The sequence below is a fragment of the Eubalaena glacialis genome, chromosome 7 (genome assembly GCF_028564815.1).
Source record: "Eubalaena glacialis isolate mEubGla1 chromosome 7, mEubGla1.1.hap2.+ XY, whole genome shotgun sequence".
NCBI classification, from domain to species: domain Eukaryota; kingdom Metazoa; phylum Chordata; class Mammalia; order Artiodactyla; family Balaenidae; genus Eubalaena; species Eubalaena glacialis.
In genome coordinates this window covers 23,227,077-23,242,177 of record NC_083722.1, presented here as the reverse complement: position 1 = coordinate 23,242,177, position 15,101 = coordinate 23,227,077, and the positions used below count along the sequence as shown (strand labels likewise).

General features: G+C 44.9%; 1 pseudogene; it reads right to left on the bottom strand.

The window, feature by feature from the left end:
* On the bottom strand, nt 1-7,532 carry LOC133095672 (HLA class I histocompatibility antigen, alpha chain G-like; annotated as a pseudogene).
* Between the last annotated feature and the right edge of the window lie 7,569 nt (nt 7,533-15,101).

Sequence of the window (15,101 nt, the reverse complement as noted above, 5' to 3'; positions counted from 1 at the left end):
CAAGTTTAAAGGATTTTAATGTAATTTAGTTTTGAAACCATTCTTTGATACACAAGAAAATTAAAAATGCTGAGGGATATAGCTATATCTTATATCTATATCAGAATATATAGATATATAGATATAGATGTATAGATAAATACACACACACAAGTCACATCTCCCCAGCTGCCATCCCCCAGTCACCCAGGTCATCTGCCCAGAAACTAGAGTTAGCAATTTCTTATTTCCCTTTCCAGAAAAATAGTAGTATTTTTTTCTTTTTTTTAAATAAATTTATTTATTTTTGACTGAGTCAGGTCTTCGTTGCTGCGCGCGGGCTTTCTCTAGTTGCGGTGAGTGGGGGCTACTCTTCGTTGTGGTGCGCGGGCTTCTCATTGTGGTGGCTTCTCTTGTTGCGGAGCATGGGCTCTAGGAGTGTGGGCTTCAGTAGTTGTGGCACGCGGGCTCAGTAGTTTTGGCTCACGGGCTCTAGAGTGCAGGCTCAGCAGTTGTGGCGCACGGGCTTAGTTGCTCCACAGCACGTGGGATCTTCCCAGACCAGGGATTGAACCCGTGTCCCCTGCATTGGCAGGCAGATTCTCAACCACTGCGCCAGCAGGGAAGCCTCTAGTAGTATTTTTTTGTAAAATACAAATCTATGCTTATATTTGGTCATTTGCATATGTTGTTATATCAGTAAAAGAGCTCAGGCCACAGACTTGGAGAAAATATTTGCAAATCACATATCTGATAAAAGACTTGTATCTAGAACATACAAAGAACCCTTAAAACTCAACAATAAGAAAACAGATAACCCAGTTAAAAAGTATGTAAAATATGAACAGATAATTCACCGAAGACAATACAGATGGTATACGAAAAAGCATATGAAAAGATGCTCAATATCATATGTCATTAGGGAAATGCAAATAAAAAAATAGTATGCCACTACACATCTATTAGAACAGTTAAAATAAAAACTGATATTACCAAGTACTGGTGAGGATGTGGAGCAACAGGAACTACGGTCTATTTGGGCTGCTGTAACAAAACAGCACCAACCGGGTTGTTTATAAATAACAGAAAGTTATTGCTCATAGTTCTGGAGGCTGAGATGTCCAAGATCACTGTACCAGCAAGGGTGGGTAAGGACCCTCTTCCTGGTTCATAGCTGCCACCTTCTGGCTATGTCCTCACACAATGTTAAGAGCTAAGGATCTCTCTGTGAGGCACTGTGATATTGTTATTTATAATAAGAAATGTATATTTGGTCTTCCTCCCCTTTCCTGGCACAGGGCTACAAAAGCCTTTGGAATTTCCTAAGTGACGAAAGCGATAAATGTGTCTTTTGTTATGTTAATGAAGTGACTTTTGGACCGCCCCTAGCTAACTTAAGGATGAGGGCTGGTCACCAAAGGAGACTACCATGATTAGAGGGTTGGAATTTTCAGTCCCACCCCCATGACCTCCGTGGAGGGGAGAGGGGCTGCAGGTTGACTCAATTGCCAATGGCCAATGACTTAATCAACTATGCCTATGTAATAAAGCCTCCATAAAAACCCAAAAGGATGGAGTTTGAAGAGTTTTCACGTTGGTGAACACGTGGAGGTGCTGGGAGAGTGGTGCATCCAGACAGGGAATGGGAGCTTGGTGCCCCTCCCCACATACTTTGCCCCATGAATCTCTTCCATCTGGATGCTCATCTGTATCCTTTATCATATCCTTTTATAATAAATTGATAAACATTAAGTAAACTGTTTTCCTGAGTTCTGTGAGCCTCTCTAGCAAATTATCAGGAGGGGTCCTGGGAACCACTGATACCTAACTGATCAGTCAGAAGTATAGGTGACAACTGGGATTTTCAATTGGCATCTGAAGTTGGGAGGGGTGGGTATTCTTGTGAGACTGAACCTTTAACCTGTGTGATCTGATGTGATCTCCAGGTAGATAGTGTAGACAGTGTCAGAACTGAGTTGAATCGTTAGACCCCCATCTGGTATCAGAGAATTGCTTGGTGGTGTGGAAAAAACCCCACACCTTGGGGACTGGGAACAGGATTGTAGGCACTCATCCCATTCATTAGGGCTCCACTCTCATGACTTAAGCACTTCCCAAAGGCCCCGCCTACTAATACCATCCCACTGGGCATTAGGATTTTAGCATATGAATTTTGAGGGCACACAAACATTCAGACCAGGGCAGGAACACTCATTCCTTGCTGGCAGGAATGCAAAATAGCACAGCCACTATGGAAGATATTGTTTCTACCTCTCGGTATCATACAGTATGTGGACATTTGAAAATCACCACAGTTCATCTTCTGGACATTAATTATTTGCATTCCTCACATATGCAAAATAAACTCCCTCCCATCCAAGGCCCCAAATGTCTGATTCCAAGACAGAATCCCTCTATGTGGGACCCGACCTGGAGTGGATTATGGATTCTGTTCCTGGCTGTGTAGCCTCAAGCTTGTTCTGTGGCTTTCCCTGAAATGAAATGAGTTCCCAGGGTACACACACACACACACACACAATTTTCATTTATGTTACAATTAGAAAAATTTGTATTCCATTGTTTATACCAAGGAATGAGTGAGAAATCCATCCAGGGAATAGTTTCAGAGAGTAAGGATTCATAGATTTTCATTATCTTGAGCTGATAACACTTTGTCAGTCTTCCACCTGGCTACATACCCCAGGGTAGAAAAACCAACATGTGTCTCCAGCATACGTCTTGCCCTTTTCTTCCCAGGAAAAAACAAGGTTTAAGTGTGGATTTAAGGCTCCTCCCCAACCTGAGCGCTCTGATCACTGACCTCAGTCGTTCCCAATCCGGCTGAATCCCAAGATTGCTTGTAAGGATTGCTGCAAAATATTCAGGCTTCTTCCCAGACCCACCATCTCAGAATGCTGGGCACGGAGCCCAAGACTTGCTTATTCAACAAGCCCTACAGGTGAGGCTGGTGCACAGCCGTGTGGGAATCCTGGTCTACGTTCTTGCTACTAAATGTGATCTGAAAGTCAGCAGAATCAGCACCAACCTTGTTATAATACAGAATCCCATGCCCTACTGCAGACCTTCTGAATCTTATCAAGATGTCCCGATGATTCTTATGCAAATTAAAGTTTAGGGACTCCCTGGTCTCTGTGCTGTCTAGACGCAGTGCCAAAACTCTGCAGTCTGCTCAGGTGTGTGGTCTGATCAGATCACGTAGCACTGGGACTTCCAGGGTTTAATCCTTGTTCCTTTCCAGTTTTTGGTTCTTTGGAAAAGATGGAAAGAATAATCCAGGAAACAGCCCTAGAAGGAGAACAAGAGCTGAATGAGAGAGAAAAGTCATCTCTCAATACCACAGAGACTCCTGAGTGCAGGGGCTGCCACAGGCCTTGTGGGGACCCTGACAGGCAAAATGACTTCTACTGTTGTCAGAGATGGGGGACACCCAGAGCAGAATGAGACCAGAACTCTATACATGAAAAGAACAGTCATAATTAAAAAAAAAAAAAAAAGCAAAAAACTAAAGAAGCAAAACATAAACATCCAAAAGAAGATAGGGCTGAGGGCTGGACTGAGGCATGAGTCTAGGCTGACCCGGCCACATGAAGCCCTTGCTTCCCACAGCTCGGAGACAGAACAAGGCCCAGGTGACTTGGATCACAGGTCCTGGTGGGACAAGGTTCTACTGAAGGGACAAGGACAAACAACAGAGAAGATGACCCATCCAATTAGTGACCACTTCAAAGCCCACAATGGACTGAGCATTGACTGGACACAGGCCCTGTCCACACTCCTTATATCCTTCTCTGGTCCCACCTACATCAGACTCAGCACAGCATACACATAGATTCTGGAAGGTTCTCAGTGCTTCCATTTGTTTCCTATCTTAAACTTTAGGAATCTTTTTTGTTTATTAACACATCGACTGTCATGACATGAATTAGAAACAAATTCACATCCAGATTCTTATTTTCAGTATTTCTCAGTGCACCCTGAAGTTAAGGTAGAGGTAGAAAGGGCCCAGCCCTGCCTCTGCTGGAACAGGCAAGTGGATCAGGGAAAAGAACAGAAGTCAGGGTGGGGAGGGGTCTCGGTGGGCAGGGGTGGGCCAGTCTCCCCACCTCCTCACATTATGCTAATAGGAACACAGACACATTCAGATGCAGCTGCAGAAAGAGGAATCAGGGGATCTGAAGCCACAATGGTGGAGGGGGGAACTAATCTTGCATCACTCAGTCCTATGCAGGCAGCTGTCTCACACTTAGAAGAAAATAATCATAAATAAATTTAAGTCATTCACAAAAATCTTGACATTGTAAACAGTCCACTGTATGTTCCAAATGTCCACTCAGAGAATCCCCATAACCCAGTGGTGTCACCTCTGACCCACCCCTCTCCTGCTTCAGGCTCTCCAGGGTCTCACCTTTAGGACTGGTGAAAGATAACATCACAGCCCTGGGCACTGTCGCTGCCTAGGATAAAACAAAACAGGACCTGGTCAGAGCCCACAGAAGATGAGACTAAAGGAAGAATTATGGGATGGGTAAGATTCCCCCCATGGGCTCCCATCTATACTATTCCAAGGGTCTCAGGGATAACCCTCCAACCCACCCAAATGTACTAGCAGCCTGAGCATAGCTCCCTCCTTCTCTGCCTGTGGGAAGAAAACATCACATGATAGGCCAGGGAGGAGGCAGGGCCATGAGATCCTAGAGGAGCCCCCTAGTCCTAGACCCCAGGGAAGTTTCCAGAACTGTGACTGAAGACCCAGGGTAGGGTCAGGAAATATGAAAAAAGGAGATGTGCAGGGACTGGACCAACTGCCCTCCTGGAGGTCTGTCCTCAGCAGGGACTTTCCCCTCTGACCTTCAAGTGCTGGGAATCAGGTCCCCATCACTAGAATTATCAAGGTGAAAAATTTGTTTTCATTTTCACATATACTTTACAGAAGGATAAGTGTTAGCACTCAGCTCCAGACTAGTAAGTACATATGTGTGGATGGTATTTCCCAGGAACAAGGCAGGCAAACTTCTACCTGGGCTTGAAACAGCCCCAGTGAGACAAGAAAACTCAGATCCCTCCCTCCCTTCCCTACCTGAGTGCTTCTTCCTCCAGATCACAGCTCCAGCCACCACAGCTCCAGTGACCACCAAGAGAACCAGGCCAACAATGATGCCATGAGGACGGTGGGCTGAAGAGGTTCTGTGGAGGAAAAGGAAGGGGACGGCCTTCCTCAGGCTTGAGTCCTGACCTTGCTGAAGTTCTCCTGAAAGGCTCTTGCTTTATCTGATAATAAGCTCGACCACCCATCCCCCTTTCTACCCCATCTCAGGGTAATGGGCTCAGGCAGCCCCTCGTGCTGCACATGGCACATGTATCTCTGCTCCTCTCAAGAAGGCACAACCACAGCCGCCCACTTCTGGAAGGTTCCGTTCCCCTGAAGGCCTGGTCTCCACAAGCTCCATGTCCTGGGTCAGATCCTCCCCATCACGCTGCCAGGTCAGGGTGATCTCCGATGGGTAGACGTCCAGGGCCCAGCACCTCAAGGTGACCTCACGGTCAGAGATGGGGTGGCAGGTCACATGTGTCTTTGGAGGGTCGGAGGAGGAAGAATCAGAAAATTCACACTTTGGGTTACTTCCATGGGCCACTGAAGCAGCATCATGTGACCATCCTGAGAAATGACAGGACAAGGGTTGGGAAGGAGAAGCACAAAACCCAGACACCAGCCTGGTCTCAGGGGTCTGGGAATATCTCTATTCCATGGAAAGTTCTAGAATGAGAGACTACGGTAGGAGGTTCCAGGTCTCAAAGGAAGAAAACAGATTTCTGGACCTAGTCTGGGTGGAGGGCGAAGGACTCAGCAAAGCTGGAGTCAGGCTTCCAAAGATGTTTTCAGGCCAAGAACAAGGCCTTGAGGGAGAAAGTCATGGTTCACAATACTGCTGTCAATGTCACAGGGAATTATTAATCAGTTATTTCAGTGATGGTCTCCCTTTCCATCCCCATGAGACTGGATTCCTTAATCGTACTTTAGAAAAAGTCCAACGGGGCTTCCCTCGTGGCGCAGCGGTTAAGAATCCGCCTGCCAGTGCAGGCGCCACGGGTTCGATCCCTCGTCAGGTAAGATCCCACATGCCGTGGAGCAGCTAAGCCCGAGCGCCACAACTACTGAGCCTGCGCTCTAGAGCCCACGAGCCACCGAAGCCCGCGTGCCGAGAGCCCCGTGCTCCACAACAAGAGAAGCCGCGACAATGAGAAGCCCGCGCACGGAAACGAAGAGTAGCCTCGACTCGCCGCAACTAGAGAAAGACCACGCGAAGCAACGAAGGCCCAACGCAGCCAAAAATAAATTAAAAAAAAAAAAAAAAGAAGTCTAGCCCTCTGGGCAAGTCAGTCTCTAGTACTGAATATAAGAACCTAGAAGGACTCCTCCCTCTCCCGTCCAGAAGGAAGGGTGATATTCTGATACTGATTGCTTTTCCTCTCCTTGTGGGAAGCCAGCTCCAGCCCGAGGGGAGACCAGGGAGGCCCCGCATTCCCTCGTACCTGCGCGTTGCAGCGTGTCCTTCCCGGTCTCCAGGTGTCTGCTGAGCCACTCCACGCAGGTGCCCTCCAGGTAGTTCCTGTCGCGCTCTGCCTCACCCGAGCCCTCCCACTTAAGCTTGGTGATCTGAGCCGCTGTGTCCACCGCGGTCCAGGAGCGCAGGTCCTCGTTCAGGGCGAGGTAATCCGCGCCGCTGGAGGCTAAATATCTGTACCCGCGGAGGAGGCGCCCGTCCTGCCCCACTTCGCAGCCGTACATCCACAGGGGAGTGAGACTCTGGCCCCGCCCCGAAGTCAGCCCCGCCCCCGCCCCGACCAATCAGTGATTAAACCTAAACCGAAAATGAAACCGTGTGAAAGACCTGCGGACCCTCCCGGGTAGGGGGTGCCGGGCGGGTCTAGCAATGTTGGGACTATCCCGGCCCGTCCCTGGGGATGGGGGTCGTGACCACCTGGACCCGGGCCCGCGTCGCTCACCGGCCTCGCTCTGGTTGTAGTAGCCGCGCAGGGTGTTCAGGTTCACTCGGAAAGTCTGTGCGTGGTGCTTGTAGATCCGCGAGTCCCGATCCCAGTACTCCGGCCCCTCCGGCTCCATCCTCGGATTCGGGTCGTCGCTGTCGAACCGCACGAATTGACTGTCGTCCACGTAGCCGACAGAGATGAAGGGGGGGCTCCCTGCGGCCGGGCCGGGACACCCCGGTGTAGAAATTCCTCAGGGAGTGGGAGCCTGGGGGCAGGGAGGGGTGAGACCCGGCCCGACCCTCCTCCCGGCGCGGGTCCCGGGTCCGAGGTGTTGGGGCTGGGAGCGGGGAGGGGGCGAGGGGCTCATGAGACGGAAAAGGTCGGAGAAGGGCGGGGACTTCCGGGGGAGAGAAGAGGGGGCGGGAAGCAAGGGAGGGACAGGCGGGGACCGGCGTGAGGGGGCGTGTCTGGGCTGGGGGCGGCGGAATCGAACCTTCCCTGGGAGTCCTGCGCACCCGACCCCCGGGGGTTCGCGGTGCCATTACCGCATCTTCAAGGTCTGGGGAGAAGTTGAGTCTCGGCGGGTCAGACGCTGATTGGCTTATAGAAACCGGACACCCAATGGGAGTGAGAACTGGGTCCGCGTCACGAGTGTCCAGGCAGGAGGGCCCGACACAGGTGGTGAGAGAGAAAGTGAAACTCTGGGAGACGGGGAACCCTAACACGGAGCGTCAGAGCCCCAGACACCGCCCTGGAGCCTGGGGCCTTGAGAGCCTCGCCCTCCCCGGGACCTGGGACTTTGCCCTGATCCCTCCCCTCCTGCACCAGGAGCTGTTTGTCACACTGTCTCCCCGAGTCCTGGCCCAGGGGATGTGTAGTCAGCGATTTTCAAAACACTTTGGTCAGAATATTCATACAGTCTTACAAATTAGTGAGGACCCCCAGGATAATTTTGTTTATGTGGTTACTTCTACCGATATTTTCCTTAGTAGAAATAACAGAGTTTAACATTTTAAATTAATTTATTTAGAATAATATTAATAACCCATGCATTTAATATGAAAAATAACTATTTCCCAAAATAAACACGGTAGTTGGGAAAAGTGGAGCTTTTTACGTTTTTATATTTTTGCAAGTCTCTTTCTTGTCTGTCTCATTAGAAGACCACTGGATTTTCATGTTTGCTTCTGCATTGAATCCGTTATGTTGACTGAAGTCTGTGAAAATAAAAAGGCCCACACATATGTAGGAGTAGTTTTTTTTTTAATGTGGACCATTTTTAAAGTCTTTATTGAATTTGTTACAGAGTTGCTTCTGCTTTATGTTTTGGTTTTTTGGCAGCGAACCATGTGGGATCTTAGCTCCTGACCAGGGATCAAACCCTCACCCCCAGCCCTGGAAGGGGAAGTCTTAACCACTGGACCGCCAGGGAAGTCCCAGTAGGAGTAGTATTTTTAATAACCTTTTCAGATAATCGTGGATGTTCATCTTTGATACAAAACTAAAACTGCACAAGTGGCAGTTTCTCAAAGGTTATTTTCAAAGTGGACCTGAAACAATATCATTGAATATTTCCTATTCTGTTACATTAAAATCCATAAGCCTATTTTGCACATTGAATGTCTCTTGTACTAATGTAAGATTTTTAAAAAGTAATACATTGTTTCACTAAGTTATATAGATCTTCCAGTGTCATTCATTCTTTCAAGTAAAAATTGTATTCCATGAAAAAGAGGATAGTTCAGCTCACACAAATTATTTTCCTTGGGACATAGTACTTTGGAATGTAGCAGAAGGGCTTGATGGGTACTTCCCATGTCATCACAGAAGATAGTTTTAAAATGAGGATTTAAGGATGGTGATTTAGGAAAGATAAGAATTTTAATTTATTTTTTAAAATTTATTTTACTGAAGTATAGTTGATTTATAATGTGTTAATTTCTGCTGTACAGCAAAGTGATTCAGTTATATATATATATGTATATATACATATATATTTATATTCTTTTTCATTATGGTTTATTAAGAAAAGATAAGAATTTTTAATGCATCAACCAGGACACTTTAAAGCAAACATGCTTTTTTTTTTTTTTTCTGCAAGTAAGTTGTGGTGAAAATAATTACTAGTGCAGTTTGCTACCATAGTCTCTATTACTGCTGTTATACCTCAAAGCAAGTGTCAACATAGCAGAAAGACAAATATTATCTTAGTAATTCTATGAAAGTAGGTTTCACCTCATGTATCTCATGAAAGGGTCTCAGTGACGTCAAGAGTTCCACAGACCACACTCTGAGAACTGCTGTTCTGAATAAACCAGGGAGTCTCCCAACTGATCCCTGCCTTTGCCTTCTCGTCATTTCCAAGAATCCTTCTCCCCGAGCTGGACTTGCTGCCTCCCTAAACTTAGCTGAGGGCCCTGCCCAGGACTCCTCTAGGAGAGAACTCATCCCCTGAAAATTGTTGCCAGTGTCTGGGAGGGAGGTGGAGGGACAGGTGTTTCCCTTTGGACCTGGGAACAGTTTGTGCCTGAAAGCACCACACCCACTCATAACCTAGTTTGGTTTTGTTACACACCAGCTTAATATGTATTCATATCCCAGACAGAAATCTGACATAGTCTCTAAGGGGAATAATATTGGCCCTTTCATCTCACATGGGTCTAATGTATATGACTTGAGGCCCACAAAGCATGAAGAGCAGTCCTGGCCAATAGAACGTTCTGTGATGAAGGAATTATTCTATATCTGTCCTGTCCAGTCAGGTAGCCCCTAGCTACATGTGGCTGCTTAGCAACTCAAAACTGGCTATTGTGCTGAGCACTTATATTTAATTTAAAGAGCCATATGTGGCTAGTAGCTAGCATATTGGGCAGTGCATATCTAGAATATTCTTAATCTTAAGTCTCTTCCCCCAAAAAGATACTGTGTGACTCATAGGTTGATGCATATTAAAATAATCTTCATATGGAAATCATGGACTTGTCTATGTGGGTCTTAGATAGATCCTTAAAATACAGCATGCGCCGAAAGTTTCATTAACATGTATTTTAACAACTAGAGTGTTCAGACATTAACCAAACCATAGTTTATCACCCTAAGGTCATAAGTGTTCAAAACTGCCCATCACTGGAGATAATCCTTGTCTATATTACATTGAGCTGTTGGTGTTGTTTTCCTTAACCTGGTAAACATAAGCAGACACAAAGAGTTCACTTAGCCCAAGAGGAAGTAGTTATAGAATACATCATATATCAAATACCTTGTAGGCCCTGTACATACTTGTAAAATTATAAAGCAGAAGATGTAACCTTAGAATTCTTTACTTACTGCTCCTGCTATAGTTTCCCCCCAAGTTCGATCAATTCTGTTTCCCTTCACCCTTGGACCCCTCTCTCCTAGATAAAAATATACATGAATTTTTTTTCGGTTGTGCTGGGTCTTCGTTGTGGCGTTCAGGCTTCTCTTGCTGTGAAGCATGGGCTCTAGAGCACGCAGACTCAGCAGTTGAGGCCCGCGGGCTCTCTAGTTGTGGCGCAAGGGCTTAGTTGCCCTGCGGCATGTGGGATCTTAGTTCCCTGACCAGGGATCGAACCTGTATCCCCTGCATTGGAAGGTGGATTCTTAAGCATTGGACCACCAGGAAAGTTCCTTTACATGAATTTTTTACACTTGTGGAATGAAGAGTTATATGACTCAAAGATGAAAAATCATAAAAAGCCATAAATCTTCTGTCAATCAGACACTCACAAAGATACAAACACATGCCCCTATTCAAACTCAATGACACTTAAAAAAAAAATTGACAAACAGGTAACCTGTCTCAATGTTCTTCAGCCGAAGACCGCCAGGAGCAAATCTGTGGGCAAACAAGTTGGAGTTATTACTGGATGCAGCAAGGAGGGAGATGACACACCATAGGGGACCATGGTGTCTTAGTGTGAGGTGTTAGATAGAACATATACAGGATGTGGGCTCTGGTTGGGTGATTTTGAGGAGAGCGTATGGAGGAGGGGCTCACTCTAGATTGGGTGTTGTCAGGAAGTGGGGGCAATTCTATGACTGGGCATGTCAGTGAATCTTCCCTGTAGGGAGGGAAGACTAGAGTGAGGATACAGCTGTAATTGGAAAGAAGCCGTGGTCACTCTTGTCAGCACAGGGAAAGGTTTGGTCCATTGTGAGGTGCACAGTGATGCCTTGTTTGGTCTGTACTTGGACAGAATGATGTCGTGGGCTTGTTTTGTCTCACTGTGTCATGGCCTCAGATGTCCTTGTCTGATGTTGATGTTCTGTGAGATGACATATGTCCAACAGGAGAATAACATGGCCGCATGGTGAGCTCCAGCCCAGCTTCTGAGTAATAGTCCATTGCATATATGTACCACATCTTCTTTATCCATGCGACTGTAGATGGGCATTTAGGTTGCTTCCATGACCTGGCTATTGTAAATAGTGCTGCAATGAACATTGGGGTGCATGTGTCTTTTTGAGTTATGGTTTTCTCTGAGAATATGCCCAGTAGTGGGATTGCTGGGTCATATGGTAGTTCTATTTTTAGTTTTTTAAGGAACCTCCATACTGTTCTCCATAGTGGCTGTATCAATTTACATTCCCACCAACAGTGCAAGAGGGTTCCCTTTTCTCTACACCCTCACCAGCATTTGTTGTTTGTAGATTTTCTTTTTTTTTTTTAATTAATTAATTAATTTATTATTTTATTTTGGGGTGTGTTGGGTCTTCATTTCTGTGCGAGGGCTTTCTCTAGTTGTGGCAAGTGGGGGCCACTCTTCATCGTGGTGCGTGAGCCTCTCACTGTCGCGGCCTCTTGTTGCGGAGCACAGGCTCCAGACGCGCAGGCTCAGTAGCTGTGGCTCATGGGCCCATTTGCTCCGCGGCATGTGGGATCTTCCCAGACTAGAGCTCGAACCCGTGTTCCCTGCATTGGCAGGCAGATTCTCAACCACTGCGCCACCAGGGAAGCCCTAGATTTTCTGATGATGCCCATTCTAACTGGTGTGAGGTGATACCTCATTGTAGCTTTGATTTGCATTTCTCTAATAATTAGTGATGTTGAGCATCTTTTCATCTGCCTCTTGGCCATCTGTATGTCTTCTCTGGAGAAAAGTCTATTTAGGTCTTCTGCCCATTTTTTGATTGGGTTGTTTGTTTTTTTACTATTGAGCTGCATGAGCTGTTTATATATTTTGGAGATTAATCCTTTGTCCGTTGATTCGTTTGCAAATATTTTCTCCCATTCTGAGGGTTGTCTTTTCGTCTTGTTTATGGTTTCCTTTGCTGTGCAAAAGCTTTTAAGTTTCATTAGGTCCCATTTATTTTTGTTTTTATTTCCATTACTCTAGGAGGTGGATCAAAAAAGATCTTGCTGTGATTTATGTCAAAGAGTCTTCTTCCTATGTTTTCCTCTAAGAGTTTTATAATGTCCGGTCTTACATTTAGGTCTCTACTCCATTTTGAGTTTATTTTTGTGTATGGTGTTAGGGAGTGTTCTAATTTCATTCTTTTACATGTAGCTGTCCAGTTTTCCCAGCACCACTTATTGAAGAGACTGTCTTTTCTCCATTGTATATCCTTGCCGTCTTTGTCATAGATTGGTTGACCATAGGTGCGTGGGTTTACCTCTGGGTTTTCTATCTTGTTCCATTGATCTATGTTTCTGTTTTTGTGCCAGTACCATATTGTCTTGATTACTGTAGCTTTGTAGTATAGTCTGAAGTCAGAGAGTCTGATTCCTCCAGCTCCTTTTTTTCCCCTCAACACTGCTTTGGCTATTCGGGGTCTCTTGTGTCTCCATACAAATTTTAAGATTTTTTGTTCTAGTTCCGTAAAAACTGCCATTGGTAACTTGATAAGGATTGCATTGAATCTGTAGATTGCTTTGGGTACTATAGTCATTTTCACAATATTGATTCTTCCAATCCAAGAACATGGTATATCTCTCCATCTGTTGGTATCATCTTTAATTTCTCTCATCAGTGTCTTATAGTTTTCTGCATACAGGTCTTTTGTCTCCTTAGGTAGGTTTTTTTTTGTTTGTTTGTTTTCATTTTTGCCTTGTTTTTTTCATACACTTAATTAGTTGGAGAAACCAGGTTCTGCAGGACGGAGGTAGGTGTGTGTGTGTGTGTGTGTGTGTGTGTGTGTGTGTGTGTTCCGATAAAACTTTATTTACATAAGTAGGCAAAAGGCCATAGTTTGCAGAATATCCGTGCTGTAGAATAGTTCACATCTGGGTTTGGCTAGTGCTTTTTTTTTTTTTTTTTTTGGCTGTGTTGGGTCTTCGTTTCTGTGCGAGGGCTTTCTCTAGTTGCGGCAAGCGGGGGCCACTCTTCATCGCGGTGCGCGGGCCTCACTATCGCGGCCTCTCTTGTTGCGGAGCACAAGCTCCAGACGCGCAGGCTCAGCAGTTGTGGCTCACGGGCCCAGTTGCTCCGTGGCATGTGGGATCCTCCCAGACCAGGGCTCGAACCCATGTCCCCTGCATTGGCAGGCGGATTCTCAACCACTGCACCACCAGGGAAGCCCTCCTTAGGTAGGTTTATTCCTAGATATTTTATTCTTTTTGTTGCAATGGTAAATGGGAGTGTTTCCTTAATTTCTCTTTCAGATTTTTGATCATTAGTGTATAGGAATGCAAGAAATTTCTGTGCATTAATTTTGTATCCTGCAACTTTACCAAATTCATTGATTAGCTCTAGTAGTTTTCTGGTGGCATCTTTAGGATCCTCTATGTATAGTGTCATGTCATCTGCAAAGAGTGAGAGTTTTACTTCTTCTTTTCCAATTTGTATTCCTTTTATTTCTTTTTCTACTCTGATTGCTGAGGCTAGGACTTCCAAAACTATGTTGAATAATAGAGGTGAGAGTGGACATCCTTGTCTTGTTCCTGATCTTAGAGGAAATGCTTTCTGTTTTTCACTATTGAGAATGATGCTTGCTGTGGGTTTGTCATATATGGTCTTTATTATGTTGAGGTAGGTTCCCTCCATGCCCACTTTCTGGAGAGTTTTTATCATAAATGGGTGTTGAATTTTGTGAAAAGCTTTTTCTGCATCTATTGAGATGGTCATATGGTTTTTATTCTTCAATTTGTTAGTATGGTGTATCACATTGATTGATTTGCATGTATTGAAGAATCCTTGCATCCCTGGGATAAATCCCACTTGATCATGGTGTATGATCCTTTTAATGTGTTGTTGGATCCTGTTTGCTAGTATTTTGTTGAGGATTTTTGCATCTATATTCATCAGTGATATTGGTCTGTAATTTTCTTTTTTTGTAGTATCTTTGCCTGGTTTTGGTATCAGGGTGATGGTGGCCTCATAGAATGAGTTTGGGAGTGTTCCTTCCTCTGCAATTTTTTGGAAGAGTTTGAGAAGGATGGGTGTTAGCTCTTCTCTAAATGTTTGATAGAATTCACCTGTGAAGCCATCTGGTCCTGGGCTTTTGTTTGTTGGAAGATTTTTAATCACAGTTTCAATTTCCTTACTTGTGATTGGTCTGTTCATATTTTCTATTTCTTCCTGGTTCAGTCTTGGAAGGTTATACGTTTCTAAGAATTTGTCCATTTCTTCCAGGTTGTCCATTTTATTGGCATAGAGTTGCTTGTAGTAGTCTCTTAGGATGCTTTGTATTTCTGCGGTGTCTGTTGTAACTTCTCCTTTTTCATTTCTGATTTTATTGATTTGAGTCCTCTCCCTCTTTTTCTTGATGAGCCTGGCTAATGGTTTATCAATTTTGTTTATGTTCTGAAAGAACCAGCTTTTAGTTTTATTGATCTTTGCTATTGTTTTCTTTGTTTCTATTTCATTTATTTCTGCTCTGATCTTTATGATTTCTTTCCTTCTGCTAACTTTGGGTTTTGTTTGTTCTTCTTTCTCTAGTTCCTTTAGGTGTAAGGTTAGATTATTTATTTGAGATTTTTCTTGTTTCTTGAGATAGGCTTGTATAGCTATAAACTTCCCTCTTAGAACTGCTTTTGCTGCATCCCATAGGTTTTGAATCGTCATGTTTTCATTGTCATTTGTTTCTAGGTATTTTTTGATTTCCTCTTTGATTTCTTCAGTGATCTCTTGGTTATTTAGTAACGTAGTGTT